Source organism: Erinaceus europaeus, chromosome 13, assembly GCF_950295315.1.
Source record: "Erinaceus europaeus chromosome 13, mEriEur2.1, whole genome shotgun sequence".
NCBI classification, from domain to species: Eukaryota; Metazoa; Chordata; class Mammalia; order Eulipotyphla; family Erinaceidae; genus Erinaceus; species Erinaceus europaeus.
Window position 1 is genome coordinate 69,377,629 of NC_080174.1, and position 20,844 is coordinate 69,398,472.

The 20,844-nt window shown below is 48.8% G+C and overlaps 1 protein-coding gene across 3 annotated transcripts in view; it reads left to right on the forward strand.

Moving 5' to 3' along the window:
• Positions 1 to 3,484: 3,484 nt before the first annotated feature.
• RSPO1 (R-spondin 1) overlaps positions 3,485 to 20,844 on the forward strand; it is a 67,113-nt gene continuing 49,753 nt past the window's right edge. Inside the window, exon 1 of one of the 3 annotated variants that reach the window (XM_060206184.1) lies at positions 3,485 to 3,631. The gene's annotated coding sequence lies outside the window, so the exon portion shown is untranslated. The remainder of the gene's footprint in view (positions 3,632 to 20,844) is intronic. The other 2 variants (XM_007535308.2, XM_060206187.1) reach the window with 2 other exon arrangements.

The following is a 20,844-nucleotide window of genomic DNA, read 5'->3' on the forward strand; positions in this document are numbered from 1 at the left end:
CCACTGTGTCGCTCCTGATAGAGATGACCAGTAACAATAGAGAGAGGGATCCATTCGAGGTCTAGGCTCATCATGTCTGTCTGGGACTCCCCAAATAGGGCCCCAGCTGATGGGGTGGCCTGATAGTGACTAAAGAGTCATCGCTAAAGTATGCCAGTCTCTTGCCCTTATTCAGCTTTTGCAGTCCTTGCTTTGACAAGGTTAGCTTTGGAATGAGGAAAGTGTAATAGGAAGTAGGTGAGGAGGGTATCTAAGTCTAAGTAGACACTATTTCATTATGAACTTTATACTGACTTACTGCAGAATATTGTGTACTTTTGCTTTCAGGTATATAGTTTGCCCTAATTTATGGATACATGTGAACATATGCTCTATCTCACAGGACCTGGTCTACATCTAGGTTTTAGGACTTTGTTAGGAAGTGAACCACCTGGAATGGAATTAGAGAATCCTATGAAAGGAAAGGTCTCACTCTAGTTGCTGTTGTTATTATTATTGTTTTTATTGCTGTCGTTGTTAGATAGGACAGAGAGAAATGGAGAGAGGAGGGGAAGACAGAGAGAGGAGAGAAAGATAGACACCTGCAGACCTGCTTCACTGCTTGTGAAGTAACCCCCCTGCAGGTGGGGAGCCAGGGGCTTGAACCGGGATCCTTATACCGATCCTTGCGCTTTGTGCCATGATCCTTGCATTTTTGTGCTTAACTGCTGCCCTACTGCCTGGTCCCCGCCTTCCCCCCACCAATTTCGATTTCTCTGTCCTATCATATAAAGAAAGGAAAAGGAAAAAGTGGTAGAAATTGATGCAAACAAGCTCTTTGAGGCCACCAAACATTCCTTACTATTATGTGTGCCTTTCTTTCTTCCTTCCTTCCTTCCTTCCTTCCTTTCTTTCTTTCTTTCTTTCTTCCTTCCTTTATTTCTTTTTGACATTGGGAGATGAATCCAGGGCCTTATGCATGTGCAGTGCCACTACTGAATGGCCCCTCCCTGGGCAGACTTTGACATTTATGTTAATATGAGAGACAGAGGGAGAGACATTACAGCACTACTCCACCACTCATGGGTTCCATCCATGGTGCTTTCATGAGGTGCCAGGACTTGAACCCAGGGCTTCATACATAAAACACAGACACTGTGTGAGGTGTGTTATCTGGGGTTCTTGATTTTTATTTATTTATTTCCCTTTTGTTGCCCTTGTTTTTTTTATTGTTGTTGTATTGTTGTTGTTGTCATTGTTGTTAGGACAGAGAGAAATGGAGAGACGAGGGAAAGACAGAGGGGGAGAGAAAGATAGACACCTGCAGACCTGCTTCACCACTTGTGAAGTGACACCCTGCATTCGGCTACCGCCCAACTCCTGGGTTCTTGATTTAAGAGTGTTGGAGGGTGGGGAGAATACAGGTCTAAGAAGGATTCAGAGGACCTAGTGGGGGTTGTTATATGGGAAACTGGGGAATGTTATGCATGTACAAACTATTGTACTTACTGTTGAATGTAAAACATTAATTCCCCAATTTAAAAAAAAATCAGAAAAGAAAAAAAAAAGAGTGTCGGGGCTGGGTGGTGGCACACTTGGTTGAGTGCACATGTTATAGTGCGCAAAGACAAATTTTTGAGCCCCCAGTCCCCACCTGCAGGGCGAAAGCTTTGCAAGTGGTGAAGCAGTGTTGCAGGTGTTGCTCTGTCTCTGTCTCTTCTCTCCCTTTCCTCTTGATTTCTGGCTGTCCCTATCCAATAAATAAATAAAGATAAAATATTTGGAAAAAAAAGTGTTATGGGACCAAAATGTTTAAAAATTGTGGATCTGGTGGAAGAGCTTTCCAGGGGGCCCTAGAGTGAGGACCATTGTAATGTGTCTCAGAAGGCGAGAAGGCAGGAGTGCAAGAGTGACGAGGTTGATGAGGCTGGAGGGCAGGGCTGAGAGAAGACATGTCAGTATCTGGGAGGGAGGGTCTGGAGACATAATGTGAGAAGTGCCAGGGGTGATGGGTGCCCAGCTCGCTTGTGGATAGATGGGCTTGGATGTCACTAGGGGCCCAGGGCTAGAGGAGCAAAGCCTTGAGACAATGTGTTCATAGAAGAAGAAAAGTCATTTGTTGAGAGATCCCAGCCTGTATGACATAGCTAAGAATGTACCAGAGAGGTACTAGGACAACTAGAAGGGCCAGGACAACTGTGTTTTGAGCAGGAGCCTCCTCCTGTCTCTTCCTTCCTTCTCATGACTTCTTTTCTCCCACCACTTACACAGACCCATCATCTTTTTAAAAAATATATATTTATTTATTTATTAGATAAAGACAGCAGAAATTGAGAGGGAAGGGGGTGATAGAGAGGGAGAGAGATAGAGAGACACCTGTAGCCCTGCCCTGCTTCACCACTCACAAAATTTTCCCCCTGCAGGTGGGAGCCAGGGGCTCCAATCTGGGTCCTTGTGCACTGTGACATGTGCGCTTAACCATTATTTTATTATTTAAATGTTTTAATTATTTATTAATATGGGAGAGAAAAGGGGAGGGAAAGAGAGAGAGAGAGAAAGAGAGAGAAAGAGAGAGAAAGAGAGAAAGAACTAGAGCATCATTCTGGCCCATGTAGTGCTAGGGATTGAACTTGGGACCTCATGCTTAGGAATCCAATGCTCTAGCCACTGTGCCATCTACCAGAACAGAAGGCTGTCTTTATATTTTTTTTTTAAAAAAATATCATCTAGTTTTATACATATACAGGAATTCAAAGGCCAGAGAAGGAGGCTTTGCATGTGGAGGAACGCCTGGGCTCTCAGAAGCATGCTGGAAGGTGGGGGTGGGACCACTTTGTTTCTAGGCACCCTGTAGAAGCTCTCCAATAGGGCATTACCTACTTCCACCCTGTCAACTGGACCTGTGGACAATCCAGGACCCTCTTGATGGCCAGAAGGACCAAGAGAGATGACACTCACTCATCAACCCAGACTAACACAAGTCTCCCCAGCCCAGAGGCAGAGGACAGCATGGAATGAACCCTGCTCCAAGAGGCCCTGGCTCCCAAAGCCTGCGTGACAGCTTGGACAGTGAAAATGGTTGTGCATAGTCACATCTGCAGGTAATTTCTGTATTCATCTGCATTGGAACGGATCTCATTCAATTAATTAGAACAACACCCTCTGTCCCAGAGCCATCTCTTAGTTGGGAGGGCCCCCCCCCATGTCCCCTGGAGAGCACGTTGCTCAGGCTCTGTGCTGGAACCCACTATCTCCTAGTGGGCTGTAATTGCATTAGGAGTAACCATGAGGTCAGTGGGCATGCTTATTATGGGCAGCCTGGCCTCCAGCCGCTTGGGTGCGTGCGCAAGGAGCTCCCAGGCCATGCTGCCTGACATTTGCAATCATTTAACAGGAATAAGTTCCATCTTTGAGCTCTTCTTAGCCTTTCATACAGCAGCCAAACTGTCCTCCCCGGACAGGACATAAATCCTACTGAAGAGTCACTAGGCCGGCCCTCCTCCTAAACTAGCTGGTTGCTTCCTTCCCAGAGCTTCTCTGGGGAACTGCTTGCACCCCAGTTGGGGAAAAGGCTCTAGGGAACTGATGGGGTTCAGGGGAGAGAGAACACCGTATTGGGAGTCAAATTCCAGAGGAGTAGCACCCAGGCTGGGTAAGTTACTTAACTCTTTGAGCCTTCCTTGGGTATTCCTGATTGTAAAAAGGCATGGGGACCGCTTCTCTGAATCATTTGAAAGATGAGAGTCCCCATCTCTGCTTGACATCCTGTGGACTGAGATGGACCTTCTTTCCATGGGGCATTGGCTGTGTGGCTTTGGGAGAGGCACATAACTTCTCGGTGCCCCAGGTGCCTCATGGGATGAGATCATGGTGGAGTCTGTTTCTCTGTGGTTGTGAAGATTGAATGAGGCAGCCTGTGTAAAGTAGTTAGCAGCTGAGAGTCGAGCAGTAGTGCAGCGGGTTAAGTGCATGTGGTGCAAAGCGCAAGGACCGGCTCAAGGATCCCGGTTTGAGCCCCCTGCTCCCCACCTGCAGGGGAGTCGCTTCACAGGCGGTGAAGCAGGTCTGCAGGTGTCTGTCTTTCTCTTCCCCTCTCTGTCTTCCCCATCTCTCTCCATTTCTCTCTGTCCTATCCAACAATGATGACAACAATGGTAACTACAACAATAAAACAATAAGGGCAACAAAATGGAATAAATAAATAATTTTTTAAAAAGTAGTTAGCAGCCACCATTGTCTTTGCTCTCTTGTTGGACCCTGGTACAAGAAAGGCCTGATAGATAATTTCCTTGGGGAGATGACACAGAGGCTATTTCTCTCCTGATGTGATTTTATACTCCACTGTATTTTGGGAGAAGAGAAAGGGTCAGTGGGAAGGAATAAATTCCAGACCAACTATATATCTTGCTTTACCGAACTGATTGTTGAATTACTACTGTGCCAGTGCTGAGCTAAAAATGTAGAGTCAGTAGGGACGTGTGTCCAGGTTATTGTTCATTCATATATAATGTGGTGGCTTTATTTTTCTGGGTTGGTAATTTTTCAAAACTCATCAAAGAGAAAAGGCTCCCTGATAGCAGCCCCCCACCCCAAGATTCTGGGTGTACCCCAAGAGGGACATTATCTTGCTAGGCTCTTCCTCTGCTTACTGCCTCTTGGTCACAGCTGAGAGGTCTCTTCTTCCAGGAAGTCTTCCCCAGCTCCCCTCCAGATGGTCCAGATATCCTGTCCTCCATGAGTCTGACTGTCACTTACAGTGCACATCTTGGAGGTTCTGGTTTCTTGTCTCTATGCTGGAACAGGCAAGCACCATGCCTCTTGTTCCATGCTCTTCTCTAAAACCCAACAGATATTTGGTACAGAGTAGATGCTTGACAAATCTTTGTCAAGCCACGAAGTTAAGGACAGACTTTGGAGCTGCGGTGCTGTGTGTGGGACAGGGGTCCCTAAATGGTTGCCTGCCTCCTCCCTCTATGGACTCCTCATGCTCATTCCCTAGGGAATGCTTCCAGGGCTAAGATTTCACTGTCTCCCTCTGGCTCCTCTTGCTCAGGAAGTTCTCCCCATGTCTGCCTAAATTTCCAGCAATAGCTAAAGTCTCTTGTCCCAGAGCCAGGCATCATGGAAGCAGACGGGTCTCCCTGCTGAATGCCTCTGCTTGCTTCCCCAGGGGAAAGACTGCACAGAGACCAGAACAGGAAAGCTAGCAGGGGGTGGAGGGTGGGCTGGAAATGGAACTGACAAATGTCAGGCACATGTTCCTGAGGGAATAGAATGTAGTTGTGGTGAGCAAGGCTTGGCAAAGTAGGGCTTGGCAGAGACAGCCTGTGTCTGACCAGAATCTTAAAAGCCTTTCTGGAGGAGAGGCATTGGCAATGAAGAGGGCTTTGCTCTCAGGCCATGAGCATCCAGGCCTCCCCAAGCGTGCTTAGTGCCAGCTGGGTGCATAGCGTAGGGCACTGGGGATCCTGGAAAGCCTACCAGGCAGAGGTGGGAAAGCAGGCTTGTGGCAGGAAACTCCAGGTCCTCAGCTTCCCAGGCTGGACTAGGGCTGAAAGGAGCAACTCAGAGCTGGAGAGATAGCTCACCAGGTAGGGGGCGTATCTTGCCATGCAAGCCTCCACTTTGCTTGGGTGTTGCTATAGCACTGGAATGAACTCTGGTGCTGTGATGTCTTTCCTTCTCTCTTTCTCTCTGTGTGTCTATCTGAATGAAAAGTGGTCCAGGGCAGGGGTAGATAGCATAATGGTTATGCAAAGATACTCTCAATCCTTGCAGCTCCAAAGTCCCAGGTTCAATCCCCGCACCACCATAATCCAAAACTGAGCAGTGCTTTGGTAAAAAAGAAAAATGGTCCAAGCTATCCACAGCAGTGAAACCTTGCATATAGAAGGCCTTAATTCTGGAGAAGAAAAGAAGAAGAAGAAGAAGAAGAAGGAGAAGGAGAAGGAGAAGGAGAAGGAGAAGGAGAAGGAGAAGGAGAAGGAGAAGAAGAAAAAGAAAAAGAAGGGGGAGGGGGAGAGGGAGAGGGAGAGGGAGAGGGAGAGGGAGAAGGAGAAGAAGGTGACCCGGGAGGTGGCACAGTGGTTTGAGTCCAAGTTTCCAATTTTGATCCCTGACATCACATGTGCCAGAGTGTTGGTTTAGTTCTCTCCTACTCTCTCTTTAATAAATAAATAAAAATTGGGGCCAGGTGGTAGTGCACCCAGTTGAATGCACATGTTACAGTGCACAAGGACCCAGCTTCAAGCCCCCAGTCCTCACCTGTGGAGGGGAAGCTTTGTGAGTGGTAAAGCAGGTCTGCCTATGTCTCTATTTCTCCCTCTCTACCTCCTCCTTCCCTCTTGATTTCTCACTATTTCTATCATATAAATAAATGAATAAATATTTTTAAAAAATAGTAAAAATAAAGGAGAATTAATTTTTAAAAGAAGAATAAAATAAAAGAAGAAATTTAAGGCTTGCCTGGAGACAGAATGCCAGGACCTGGGCTATATCCACTCCTCACCAGCATGCTTATATAAAGGAGCTTTTGGGGTCGAGCGGTAGCACAGCGGGTTAAGCGCATATGGCGCAAAGCACAAGAACTGGTGTAAGGATCCCAGTTTGAGCCTCAGCTCCCCACCTGTAGGGGAGTCACTTCACAGGTGGTGAAGCAGGTCTGCAGGTGTCTCTCTTTCTCTCCCCTTCTGTCTTCCCTTCCTCTCTCCATTTCTCTCTGTCCTATCCAACAATGACGACATCAACAACAACAATAATAATTACAACAACAATAAAACAATAAGGGCAACAAAAGGGAATAAATAAATAAAAATAAATAATAACATTTTTTTTAAAAAAGGAGCATCTGCAAGGGTGACTTTGCAGGAAGGAGGGCCCAGGTCATCTCCAAAGCCAGGAGTCTCCCAGATTAAGTGGAGACATGCCACTGTCATTCTCTCTAGCCTCACCCCAGGCTTCCCTGTTACCTTGCAGCAGGCCTGGGGAGACAATGTAACCTCATAGGGGCCCCGGGAACTCCAGCCTCACTCTCTGCAGAACTCCTGGTGGTTGCTCTGCTTCTCCATGAGCCCCACTGGCTCCACCAGCAGAGGGGTTGGGGCAGATGGAAACTGCTCAAGGCAGAGGGGGCAGCTGGTCTGCAGTCAAGCTCCAGTTCTGTGTGACCTTGGGCAAGTCTCTTCTTTCTGGACCTTGACTTATTTCACTGGCACAGAGTGGGCAAGGGTGAGGATTAGCAAATTTCTAATACTTTTTCTCTTCCACTTCTCCTTTTAAAGGCAGTACATACTTTAGTATTTGGGGAGAAATTGGAGGTGGCACATTGTCTGTTATACAAAACAGATCCAAACCAAATGGCTCTCGTTGTTAAGAGGGGTGGCCTGGGGTCCCACTTACTCAGCCTCCAAACATACTCTAGCACTTCCAGGCAAATTCAAAAGCCACTGGAAGGCGTGAGGCTGTGGAACTTGTTGCTCTCAAGTTCAATGGGGTTTCTAAGTAGGTGAATGCTGGGTTGTCCAGGGGCAGTGAATCTGGCTGGGAAGATGTTGGCAAGTGGTTGAACAAGGTATGGGAGGATATCTGTGACTAGCTCAAGAAGGTGTCTGTCACACTGAACCTCTTCCCTGAGGAGGCCCTGGCTTCCTTAGAAGGAGCCACCTCTCACTCCTGTAACTGCACATGGGGAGAGAGGGACCAGCCTGTGCTCCTGAGTTTGCTGGGGACACATGTCCAGAGGCAGGTGGCCGTTGTCTGAGCCCCAGACCATGGGCTGCCCCTTGGGTGAGGGAGAAGGAGGGGGCAGGTTTGTAGGATAGATCCCAGCCCCGGCTCCCCACCTAGAAGGGTCATGTGAATATGGGGCCTGCCTGGCCCTCTCCAGGGGGGGTGGTCACTGAGGGCACCAGTCCAGACTCTGCTTGCTGACTGTCAGCCTGGGCCTGGAAACCCCCTCATTCTGTGTGGTGTCTGCCTAATCCCTGTGAGCAGCCAGCTGACCTCCTGCCTCCAACGCCTCGCCTTGCACTTGAGCCCGCCGCCCAGAGCCTCACAGGCCTCCTTTGAAAAATAAATAAATACTTTCTCCATTATCCCATTAGCAGCTTCACAGGTTTTTCTGCTATTAGTTCCCAACTTCAGTGAAAGTGGAAACACGTGTCCTGAGGAGCCTTCACTTGCTCACCGCCCCGCAAGAGGTGGGTGCGGTGCTCCAGGTGGGAGCTCTGCCCACACACCTGCAGCTGCCTGCTGGGCAGAGGAGGCTTCCCAGCCAGCTTAGCTGCTCCAACATTCTCCCAGCTCCACTGTCAACCAGGAGCCTACGCACACCACACAGGAGCTGGGAGATGCAGCTTCTGCACATGGCTACTTAGGAGCTGTGTGTCTTTAGGCAAAGCACTTCACCTCTCTGGGCTATCAAGATCTTGTCTTTCTCTCTCTCTTTTCCCTGTTCTTTTTCTCTCACATGAATGATTTTACTGCTCCTAGGCTAACTTCTTCATTCTTTTAAAATTTTAAATAGAGAAAAAAGGGAAGGGTGATAGTAGATAGCATAATATTTATGTAGAGTCTCTCATACCTGAGGCTCCAAAGTTCCAAGTTCAGTTCCCCATACCACCATAAGCCAGGATTGAGAAGTGCTCTGGTAAAAAAAAGAAAAAAGGGGAGGTGGACACACAGAGGGGAAGAGACTCCACAGCGTTAGCTTCCCTCATGTTGTGGTGTTGCAATGTTCCCATTTGGTCCTGAGACTCGAGCATGCTACCCCCTCCCTTGCATAGTAAAGATATGACACCTATCCAGGGAGATATCTCCCAGCCCCTCAAGTTCCTCCTCCTCTTCCTCTTCTTTTTCTTCTCTTCCCCTCAACTCCAATATCACTTTATTGAGGAAATGTTGGCTTACAAGATTGTTGCTATCACAGGGGTGCATTTTCACAGACACTGCCCCCACCCCAGATAGGGGTCAGTATATTTCAGTCTCAACCAAGCAATCATCTTATTCAACTATTGTGACTTAGCTCCTCAACCTCTCCTTAATAATCCTCCCTACTCTTCTTTCTGAGTCCCCAAATCTGTTGCAATGGACTATAGTCCATTAAGGATTCATCCTGTATTGTCCTTTGCTTTGATTTTTAGATTCCCATCTGTGTGTAAGAGCATCTGGTATTCTTCCTTCTCTTTGCTTATCTCACTCAACACGGTTCTTCTCCTCCTTCTTCTATGCCCACATGCACAATCCCACTGCTTCAGGCTATAGTTGTCATTCAGATAAGAGAATCAGAGAGTGACAGAAAGAGGGTGAGACAACACAGCACCAAGTCTTTCTTCTGTTGCCACAGCACACGGCACCTCCCTGGGCTGAGCCCGAGGATTCTTTTCTTTCCTTTTTTTTTCATTATCTTTATTTATTTATTGGATAGAGATAGTCAGAAATGGAGAGGGAAGAGAGAGATAGACACCTGCAGTCCTGCTTCACCACTCGTGAAGCTTTCCCCCTGCAGGTGGGAGCCAGGGGCTCGAACCAGGGTCCTTGGGCACTGTAACATGTGCGCTCAACCAGGTATGCCACCACCCGGCCCCTCCGAGGATTATTTTCTTTTCCAAAGCTGGGAAAAAGCGAGAGACCACAGCAGGCTGTTTTAACAGAAAATGTTATTTTACTTTTGCCTCCACAGTTATTGCTGGGGCTCTGCACCTACATAACTCCCCTGCTCCTTGATGTATCTCTTTCTTTCTCTTTTTAGATAGAGGGTGAGAGACTTAGAGAGAGAGAGATAAAGACAGAGACAGAGGGGCTGAATGGTGGCACACCTGGTTAAGTGCACATAGTACTATATGGAAGGATGCTTGCAGGACCCAAGTTCAAGCCCCTGGCTCTCCACCTGAAGCAGGGATGCTTCACGAGTGGTGAAGCAGGTCTGCAGGTCTCTCCCCCCTTCCTCCCTTCCTCTTTCTCTTTTTCTCTCTCCTTCCACCCTGTAATTTCTCTCTCTGTCCTATCAAAAAAAAAAAAAAAAAAAAGAGGCTGCCAGGAGCAGTAGATTTTGTAGTGCAGGGGCAAGCCCCACCCAGCAATAACCCTGAAGGCACATACACCCAAAAAAAAAACAGAGACAGAGAGAAGGACAGACTGCCGCACTGCTCCACAGCCTGTGAGGCTAATCTTCCTGCAGGTGCTCCCATATGATGGCCCTGAGTTTGAACCTCAGTCGTAACTAAGTGTGAACTCTACAGGATGAACCACCTCCTAGTCCTCTTTAATGGACATTTTAATCCTTATCTGGAAAGACTGAAAGGTCAAAATAATCTGAGCAAACAAGGAAGGGTCTGAAAAGGCACAAAGTGCCTTACTAATGGGGGGGGGGGAAGATGGACATGGGGTTCAGAACAATTTTACTTTCCTGGCCTGTAGAGTTAGAAAAGGAAGCAGCCAGCCTCCCCCCCACTCCCACTCTGCAACCCATGGGAGGGGCCTCTGGAAGCTTAGCCTCTGCAGTTAACCTTCCACTAGGTGTCCGCTGAGTACCACCTTTCCTGGCTGCAGCTGTCTGAGAAGGTTCTAGAAGATCAGATCTCTGGCTCCTCAAGGTGGGCAGAGTTGTTCAGAGGTCTCATCTAACATCCAGACAGTGCCCACTGCAGGTCCAGGAGCAGAGAAGAGTCAGGCCAGAGCCGGGCATGTGCTTGTCTCCCTGCTCCATCTCTTCGCCTTCCTCTGCCCATAGGCCCCAGGTGAGGGGCCCATGGAATGGCAAGGCCAACTCTTCTGCTCAGGTGTGCAGGAACTCGGGCTGTTCCAGCTGCCCATGAGATGGCCATGGCAGTAAGTGAGCAAACTGGTGGCTCTTCTGTCTGTGCCATCTGTTGGCCTCTGTGTCTGTCAGCAACTCCTGTGAGCTCACTGCTGAGTTCCACTCAGGCTGTCTGACTCAGAAACCCTCTCTCCTGTGTGTCCTTCCTGACCTCTCCCAGACCCTAACCCGACTTTTCTCTTAACCTTGAGACAGGGAGGGTGTCTCCTTATCCGTGGGTGAGCAGTGTTGGCCAGGCGCTGGGGTCAGTGTGCTCTGTTCAATGCAACTCCATGCTTAGTTTAAAATATGGCTTTCTTCCCAAGAGGCTGTGTGACCTTTGACAGGGGACACAATTTTTCTGTGCTTCTGATTGTCTTGTCTTTACAGTGCCAATAACAGGGGCTGGGAAATTGATACAGTGGAAGACCATCCATCTGGTGTGCCTGAGGTTTTGGGTTCAATTGCCAGCACTCTCAAATGAGAGTGACAAATGGAGCTCCATGGATGGTGCAGCAATGTTTTGCTCTCTCTAATTCTAAAAGAATACAATGAAATGAAAACAAAAATGAAGTACAGGTAGCACATTGTGCAGCTAGTGAGATAACACACTGGCACAGCCCTCTACAGAACAAGCTGTTATTGTCACTCCCCCAGGACTCTGCAGGCCTGATACAGAGGAGCAAATGAAGCAGTGAATGCACAATCAATTCCAGGACCCCGCTTGCCGGCCCCACCTTCCCAGCCAGGTGGGAGACTGGTCAGCTCTACCAGAGTGTGGTTTCCCAACAGGGAGAGTGAAGTCCAGATACCTGGGAGCAGTGGGATGACTGCCTGGGCAACCTCAGGCCTCCTGCCTCCCTGGACAGAAGGATCCTGGAGCACATTCCTGGCTGGGGAGCTGGATTCACCCACCTGCACCACTGGACTGGGACCCTGTTCTGTCTCATGAGCTGATCCCCTTTCTGTCCCTGCTACTCCTTCTTGCTGTGGGACCATGTCAGCTGCAGAGCAGCCTCGACCACCCTTCTTGGTTGTGTTCTCTCAATCTCTCTCTCTCTTTCTTTCTCTCTCTCTCTAGATAGGGACAAAGAGCTTTCATCCAGGCATCCTGCCCTGGCCTGACTGGTGCTGAGGCTGGGGATGCCTGTAACCAGCTGGCTCAGTGTTGACACCCCAGGGTGGAGGCAAGGGCTGGGCTGTCCCCTTCCTAGCTTCTTGGGTTCTCTTGGGCCAGGTTCTTGGGCCAGCTAAGTATGGCCTTAAGCCCTTGCAGGCTGGGAAGGATGCAGGTAGGAAGGCTCAGCCACCCCCCCAACCCCCATCATCTTGCCAGATACTGCTGGGAAACTAGTCACAGTCTTGTGGGGAGCTGGACACAGGGGAGGGGGGCTGCATTGCCTGACTTCCCCATCAGCCCAGAGACAGCAGTTCCCCTCTAGGGTCTCCCCTCCAGGCTGCTCTTCTGGGAACAGCAGGTCTGGGTCAAGGGGAGGGGATGTGGTATGGACCATATTCAGGGGCGGATTAGCCAGGGGAACTGCTCCCACCAGCAGGGAGGGGAGAGATAAAGCCTGTGAGCTGGAGAAGGGGGGGCCCAGCATGGAGACATTCCCTCCCCTGACCCCAGGCTTGTGCAGAGCCGTGTCTGGGGCGGGTGTTGGGAGGGGGCTGCCCCCTTTCCCAGGGTAGTGGCCAGCAGTGGAGCCCAGCACTTTCTCAGGCCCTTTATTAAATTTCTCAGGAGCAAGAGGAGAGGTTATCCCTCCCCCTCTTCCCTGGACTCCCCTCCTTTTGTCTCCCTCCCCAGGAGGGTTGGAAAGGAGCTTTTCTCATTATTGTGGTTATTAAAAATAAATGAGCCAGAGACAGAGAAAAACAGAGACAGAGAGGCTGAGAGATAGAGGCAAGCAAAGAGAGACAAAGAAAGACAGGCAGATAGAGAAGAGGGAGCTGAGAAGACGGAAACAGTCTTGCAGAGACAGAATAACAGACAGTGGAGGTTGGGGTAGCTTGGTGGAGTGGGAAGTCTAATCTCTGCTGCATTTCAGATCACATCTGGGGGCCTGGGACAGAGATCACGGGGGAGAGCAATTACCTTGCCATATACAGCACTCAGGTTTAAGCCTCCGGTACACTACACAGGAGCATCACTGCAGCAGGGCGATGTTTCAGTGCTGAGGTCTCTCTCTCTCTCTCTCTCTCTCTCTCAAACACTTGAGCCAGAGTGGTGAAGACTCAGGAATGACATAAAATGAATGAATTAGTGAATGAGTGAGTGAGTGAATGAATGAATATAATGAATATAAAAGCATACCTGGTACGTAGTAATGTGAGAGTCAGGGCAAGATACTGCACCTATCAGAGCCTCCATTTTGCCATCTGCAAAGTGGAACTAATGACACCCAACTTTGTAGAGAAGGGACTGAGCAGTCAGACATCAGCACTGTCCAAAAAGGGACTGTAAGCTGCAGGGGAAGTCTAAGCCCTGGGGGAAATACTCTCGCTGGCCTCCAGTCTCCCTTTCTTGGTCCTCACGTCACTTCTCTGAGTCAAGTCTGCAGGGTGCAAAACAGACTAGTGTCACAGTCACAACATATCTGCCTCAGATGGCGCTTTCATTTTCTCTTATTCCCAAACTAAAGGACCTAAGTAAAGGGCCTTGGGAGCAAAGCTGGTGTGGCATTCCAAAAGTGGATACACACTTTTTTTTTTTTTTTTTTTGCCTCCAGGGTTATTGTTGGAGCTTGGTGCCTTCACTACAAATCCACTGCTCCTGGAGGCTGTCTTTTCCCTTTTGTTGCCCTTGTTGTTATTGCTGTCATTGGATAGGACAGAGAGAAATTGAGATAGAATAGGGAGACAGACCTGCTTCACCACCTGTAAAGCTCCCCCTGTGGGGAGCTGGGAGCTCAAACCGGGATCCTTAAGTTGGTCCTTGAGCTTTGCGCCATGTGTGCTACCACCTGGCCCCAGATACACACATTAAAAAAAAATATTATCTTTATTTGTTGGATAGAGACAGCCAGAAATCAAGAGGGAAAGGGGAGATAGGGAAAGAGACAGAGAGACACCTGCAGCCCTGCTTTGTCACTTGTGAAGCTTTCCCCCTGCAGGTGGGGTCTGGGGGCTCAAACCTAGTTCCTTGTGTACTATACCATGTGCACTCAACTGGGTGTGCCACCACCTGGCCCATAGATACACACATTTTTGAGGGCAAAAGGGCTGATAATATTTGCCTCATAGATTTTGGGTTTTGACTTTTATTTATTTATTTTTGTGGACTCAGGGCATTCAAGCTCACTACTCCTGGGAAGATTTTTATTTGCAAAGAGACACGGAGAAGAGGAGACACCACCAAATCAGAGCTCCCTGCAGTGCTATGGTGTTTCACATGTGGTGCCAGAGTCCTAGCCTGGGCCCTACACATGGCAAGGTATACCATTTACCCAGTGGAGCTACCTGCTGTTTTTATTTAAAGATTTATTTATGTGGGGAGCCGGGTGGTGGAGCAGTAGGTTAAGTGCACATGTTGTGAAGCACAAGGACCGGCTTAAGGATCCTGCCTCCCCCCTGCAGGGGATTCACTTTACAGGTGGTGAAGCAGGTCTTCAGGTGTCTCTCTTTCTATCCTCCCCTCTGTCTTCCCTTCCTCTCTCCATTTCTCTCTGTCCTATCCAACAACAACAATAGCAATAATAACAATGACAATTAAAACAAGGACAACAAAAGGAAAATATGTAAATAAACATAAATACAATAATAAAAATACATTTTTTAAAAGATTTACTGGGGAGGGGTGGAGTAGGTGCAGAAAGAACCAGAGCATCATACTGGAGTCTGAGTCCTGAGCTCACACTTGAGAATTCAGTGCTTTATCCACTGCACCACCTCCCAGAAACCTGTCGGGCTAGCGTGAGGGTGTTTCTTCCTGGGCACGTGCTCTCTGGGTTGGAGAGAGCTCGACCAGAGCCAACCTGGGCTGCTGTTTACTCAGCGATGCGGGAGAGAGACCAGGAACTCATGGCGGAGCAAGAACGCAACGCAATCCTTTATTAATCAGAGACAACGCCTTTATATATATATATCTTTAACCAGAGGTGGCAAGTGGGAAAAGGAAATGGCTAGGAGAGGGGGTGGAGAAAAGAAAAGAGCACAAAGGTAGACAGCTTCCATAGCAGCTGTTGCGAAGGTTCTAACTAGTGGGATTAACCAATACCCTACAGGCAAAACAATGATTATGTAAATAGACCATCGTATCAGTGATGGAGCAGGGGCCCTGGCGTAATGCCCAACAGAAACCCATCTCTCTGGTCTAAAGACATTTTTTTAAAACTTTTTTAAGGTATAACATTCAATATATAGGGACTGGGCAGTGGCATACCCAATGAAGTGCACATTTTCCCATGTATAAGAATCCAGGTTCATGTCCCTGTTTCCTACCTGCAGGGGGAAACTTCACAAGTGGTGGAACAGTGCTGCAGGTGTCTTTCTTCTCTCTCTTCCCCTTTCTTGACCTCTCTATTTCTCTGTCTCTATCAGAACAAAAAGAAAAAATAGGCCCCCAGAAATAGTGGAGTCTAGGCACCCAGTCCCAGTGATAACCCTGGTGGCAAATAAATAAATAAATAAATATAAAAATAAATTCACGGACCAAGTGTTGGTGCCCCTGGTTAAGCACACACACATTACAATGTGCAAGAACTCAGGTTCAAGTCCCTGGTCCCCATCTGCAGCTTCATGAGTGGTGAAGCAGGACATCAGATGTCTCTCTGTCTCTTTCCCTCTCTATCTCCTCCTCCTCTCTCAATTTCTTTCTGTCTCTATCCAACAACAAATAAATAGCTTTTTTAAAAAAGAGAATCTTTAAAATAAACAAATAAATAAATTGAATGTTAAGCCCATCCATGTTGTATGTACAATTTGATGGTAGTAAATATTCAGGGCTGTCCATCTATCACCATGATCCAGTTTTTGAGAGTGGACCGTTTCATCCTCCAAATAGCCCTATCCCCACCCTCAGCTAGGCACCCAATAATTTATTTTGCAGAGTCTTTGGATTTGCCTTTTCTGGCCATTTCCACTGAGGGGAGCCACACAGCCCACACTCTGTTGTGGCTGCCCTCTTGTGCTCGGCCTCACACGCAGAGATTCACCCAGGGCAGAGCATGGGGCAGTGCTTACTCTGCTGTTGTTAAGGAGGCTCCAGGGGTGGCTGCACCTCAGGGCGCTGAGTGACAACTGGCCACTCACTAGGTGAGGGACACTGGAGTTCATAAGGGTATTTGATATCTTTTATGAGAGATATCTTTCATGTTCAGTGCACCACTATGGAATATGCATTTCTGGAGATCGAACCCAGGGCCTCATGCATACAAGCCCTGTGCTCTCGGCACTGAACATGTACCCTCACAGACCACCACAGGCTATTTTTAATTAAATAATTGTCAGGTTATTTAATGAAATAGAGAGAGAACCAGAGTCTCACTCTGGCATCATGCGGTGCTGAGGATTGAACCCAGGGCCTCATGTACACAAGTCCTGCTCCCTGTGTACCACAGAGTCACCTCCTGGGCCAGCTGGTCTTTTAGAAACTCTAAATGATTATATTTGTAAATGTGGGTAGGGGTAGATACTAATGGTTATGCAAAGAGACTTTCATGCCTGAGGCTCCAAAGTCCCATGTTCAATCAACTGCACTACCATAAGACAGAGTTGAACAATGCTCTGGTAAAAAAAAAGAAAAAAAAATAAGTAAATGTCAGATCACCTTAAATAGGCTAGGGAGAGACAGGGTTGATGAGAGAGACAGACAGTCAGAGGCAGAGAGGGCCATTTCTTTACAGGCTTACTAATGCCAGGCAGAGGAAGGAACACTCCCCACACCAAGGGATGGGCAGTACTGTCACCCTTTCTGCTTTACAGAGCAGAACACCATAGCTGGCAGAGGGCATTGGCTTGTGTATGGTCACCCAGAGTGAGTGTGCAGCTCAGACAGAAACCCATCTAGGGAGCGCGGGCGGTAGCGCAGCGGATTAAGTGCAGGTAGCGCAAAGTGCAAGGACTGGCATAAGGATCCTGGTTCCAGTCCCGGGCTCCCCATCTGCAGGGGGGTCGATTCACAGGCGGTGAAGCAGGTCTGCAGGTGTCTTATCTTTCTCTCCCCCTCTCTGTCTTCCCCTCCTCTCTCCATTTCTCTCTGTTCTATCCCACAACAATAATATCTGCAACAATAAAACAAGGGCAAGAAAAGGGAAATTAATAAATAAATAAATATTTAAAAAAAATAAAAGAAGAAAGAAACCAGTCTAATGGCCTCAACCTGCAGTTTCACTTGCACACCTAGAAACCAGGACCTGTGCAGGCCTGGTCCCCACGGAGGGAGCTTGGGGACAGAGCTGGGGCCTCTGGATCTAGTTTTCTCTCCGTGGCAGCCAGCACTCAGAAGGCCCCCTGTGGCTTTTCCCTCCTCAAGCAGCTCTTCCCAATCATTCTCTGCACATTTTGGGGAATGATCTACTTTCACACTCTGGCAGCCCACAGGGGCTGGAGGGCTTTAGTCAGAAAGGTTCAGAACCTTGCCTAAGATCACACAGTTCATGTGTAAGTGATGGAGCCCAAATTCTAGCATCTACATCTGTTTGATTCCCAGTGTCTCCCTCTCTCTCTCTCTCTTCTCCCCTCCTTCAAAGAGGCTGGAGCTGGAGCTGCACATCTGGCTTCCAAATGACCCCCGCCCCAGGCCTTTGCCTGGGGATCCTGGGGAGGGGGAGGGCCTGGTAGAGGGCGCTCAGGCCCTCCCTTGGGCGGCAGGGTGCTGTGCTGCCCTCTTCTTTCCCTCCAGCTTCTTCTAGGAGACAATGTGCTTCTCATTAGGCTGGCGTTGGCTTTTTCAAACCACACTTTTAATTGTGAAGGTTTGGGGGGGTGTGAGTAACTGCATCTTGTGTGAGGGGGGAGAGCGGTCAGGCCTTTCCCCCTTCCCCAAGGTGACTTCCCAGCACTCTCCAAGTGTCAGCCCAGAGGGCTAGGAAGCTGGCGTTCCAAGCAGGCCTTCAGAGCAGGCATGCAACACTGTCTTCCCGTGTATCTGGGGCTCAAAGAAGCAGCAGAGCTCCAGGTTCCTCTAGTGCCTCCCCAGGGATCAGGGCTCCCCATCTGCTAGGTGGGGCCCCTTAGACCAATCTTCTAGGACCACGCTCCATCCCTCAACTCTTCTCCACACCCAGCAGGAGGCCAGCAGTGATTGGGGGAGGGGACCCCGCCTCCGCCCTAGCCCCCCAGCCTCCCAGCCCCTCCCCCTCCCCTCGCCTTGCTGGGCTCCCAGAGGAGAAGCTGGGTAATGACCATGTAACTGAGTTAGGCCCACAGGAGCCACCGAAGGCTCCAGTTTCCTCCCCACCCAGTGGGTCTGTCTGGGTGACTGCGAGGGGCCAAGCTGCTGCCTGCTCAAAAGTTCCGAAACCTCTGAGAGTCTGAGCCAGGCCCCAGGCAAAGCAGGGGCCGCCCTGGACAGGGAAGGGTGTGAATGTCAAATGGCCGGAGCTTCGTCATTTCCCACTGCACATAAACACGCCCTGCTGGGACCTTGCAGGCACACGGCAAGCCCACGTGAGACCCCCCTTCACTCAGACTCAACTAGGCACCCACACATTCCTGTCCTTCCAGTCCACATTCCCACAGCCCTTTGTGTGCACACGTAGACACCCCACTGAACGCTTAGAGTCGCACACCCCACTCCACTTCACTTTGTGTGTGTGTGTGTGTGTGTGTGTGTGTGTGTGTGTGTGTGTGTGTGTGTTGGGAGGGGAGTACATGCTCCCCAAAAAGCACACTCACAGACGCAGACATGCTCAGGCATGTCCCCAATCTCAGGGCAGAGTCACATGCATGGAAACCTAGGGTTGCAGGGCCGGGAGGAAAACTGGAAATCGATCTCATCCCATCCCATCCCTGCTTGGCCAACCCTCTCTCCCCCTTCCCTCCTTCAGCGAAGGCAACATCACCCAGGGACAGACCCAGCTCTTGGTCTTGGCTCCAAGGTCAAGGAGTTCTCACGACATCTGACTTCTGTCAGACAGGCTATGTTGAGCTGCTACTTATGATGACTCAGAACCTCAGGTGCTGGAGCCCCAGGCTGAATCTAAAAGGGGGATGGGAGGGCAAGAGGCTCCCTGGGGTGAGGCAGGGGGGGCTTGCCAAAGTGAAGCATTGGTTTGGATTAGGGCGGACACCTTGTCCAGTCCAAGTTGAGAACATCTGGTTTGTTTGATTAAACAAAAGGAGGAGGAACAGGAGGCCCAGGCCTCTGTCCCCATGAAGCTCAGGAGAAATGGGAGTGTGAGGACTGAGGCAGGGGCAGGTCAGGATGGCCAGTCTTCCTCCTCTGCCCCAGCCTGGGCACGATGACTGAGGGCAGAGTGTCCTGGGCTTGAAGGGAGGAAAGAGATCTGATTTGTGTAAAGAAGAACCTCCACTCTGCCGGCAGCCAGAGGGACCACGCAGAGCTAGTGCTGGGCTAGCCTCTCTTGGGGCCTGAGGCTTGGACCCCCTGGGCCCCAGGCTCCTCTCCTTTATTCTTTTTTCCCCCCAGAACTCTGCTTAGTTTGGGTTTATAGTGGTGCAAGGGATTGAACCTGGTACTTTAGAGCCTCAGGCATGAGAGTCTTTTTGCCTAACCATTATGCTATCTCCCCCACCCTCTTTACTTTCTTTCTCTCTCCCTTTATTAATCCCTAGGTTAGTGCTTCCAGGATCCTGTATGTACCTTTTCTCTCTGTTATAACCAGTTACCTTCTTCCCTCACTGGAAGGTGACCTCATCTGATGTCATTGATTCATTGATTCATTGATTACTACCTGTGAAATGTGAGACCATTAATTATCTTCTCAAGGTATTTCTTTCTTTCTTTTTTTGTTTCTGTTCTCCTTTTAAAAATTTATTTTTACTTTTTTATTTGTCATCACCAGGGCTTCACCACTACAGGTCAACTTTTTTTTAAAAAAATTCTTTATTGGAGGGTTAATGGTTTACAGTTGATAGTAAAATACAATAGTTTGTATATGTATAACATTTCTCATTTTTCCACATGACAATTAAGCCCCCATTAGGTTCTTCTCTGCCTTTATGTTCCAGGACCTGAAACCCACCCCCACCCCCAACACACACCCCAGAGTCTTTTACTTTGGTGCAATACACCAACTCCAATCCAAGTTCTACTTACTGTTTTCCTTTCTGATCTTATTTTTTCAACTTCTGTCTATGAGTGAGATCATCCCATATTTATCCTTCAGTTTCTGACTTATCTCACTTAACATGATTTCTTCAAGCTCCATTCAAGATGGGGTAAAGAAGCCAGGCCAACTTTTTAAAGACAGAGACGGAGAAATAGGGGTGTGGGGGGGATGGGGGAAGCTATCACAGAGAGATCAGGCTCCACTGGTCCAGGAGAGCAGTCTTGCTGGCCTCCTCAAGGATTGTTAATATCAAGTAAGCTGTTAGCTGCAAAACTCACAGAACTATCACCTAGCAGGAAGTAATGCTGCATAAATATTAGCTCAAAGGTGTTTACAACCACGTGCTTAGACACTGACAGAGGAGGGGGCTACAGCAGTGAACTTGGTGGGTGTAGTGCCTGTCGCCATGAGTTTGAAGTCTTGGGGGGGGGGTGCTGGGGACAGAAGGTGTGTCATCCATGATCAGATTGTCACAATCACAGGTGATGGTCTTTATAAAGGATGAAGGCAGGATTTTAGGGCAGCACGAAGCAGGCATCCTGACCTAAGCAGTAGCTTGCAGAAGGCTTTCCTGAGTCAGGGGTGTTGACGGTGAGAATAGAAGGGTAAGTAGGAGTATCCAGGGGAAGAGGGGGGAAAAGGGTACTCCAAACAGGGGAAACAACATTAACAAAGACCTGGAGGTGGGAGCCCTCAGTCATTATTATAAACTCCTGGTCTGGCCCAGAGTAAACCCTCAGTGGTCATGTGATGAATGAATGTAGCACTGATCTTTATTGGTTTATCAGAGCACTGCTCAACTTGGTCTATTGGTGGTGCTGGGGATTAAACCTG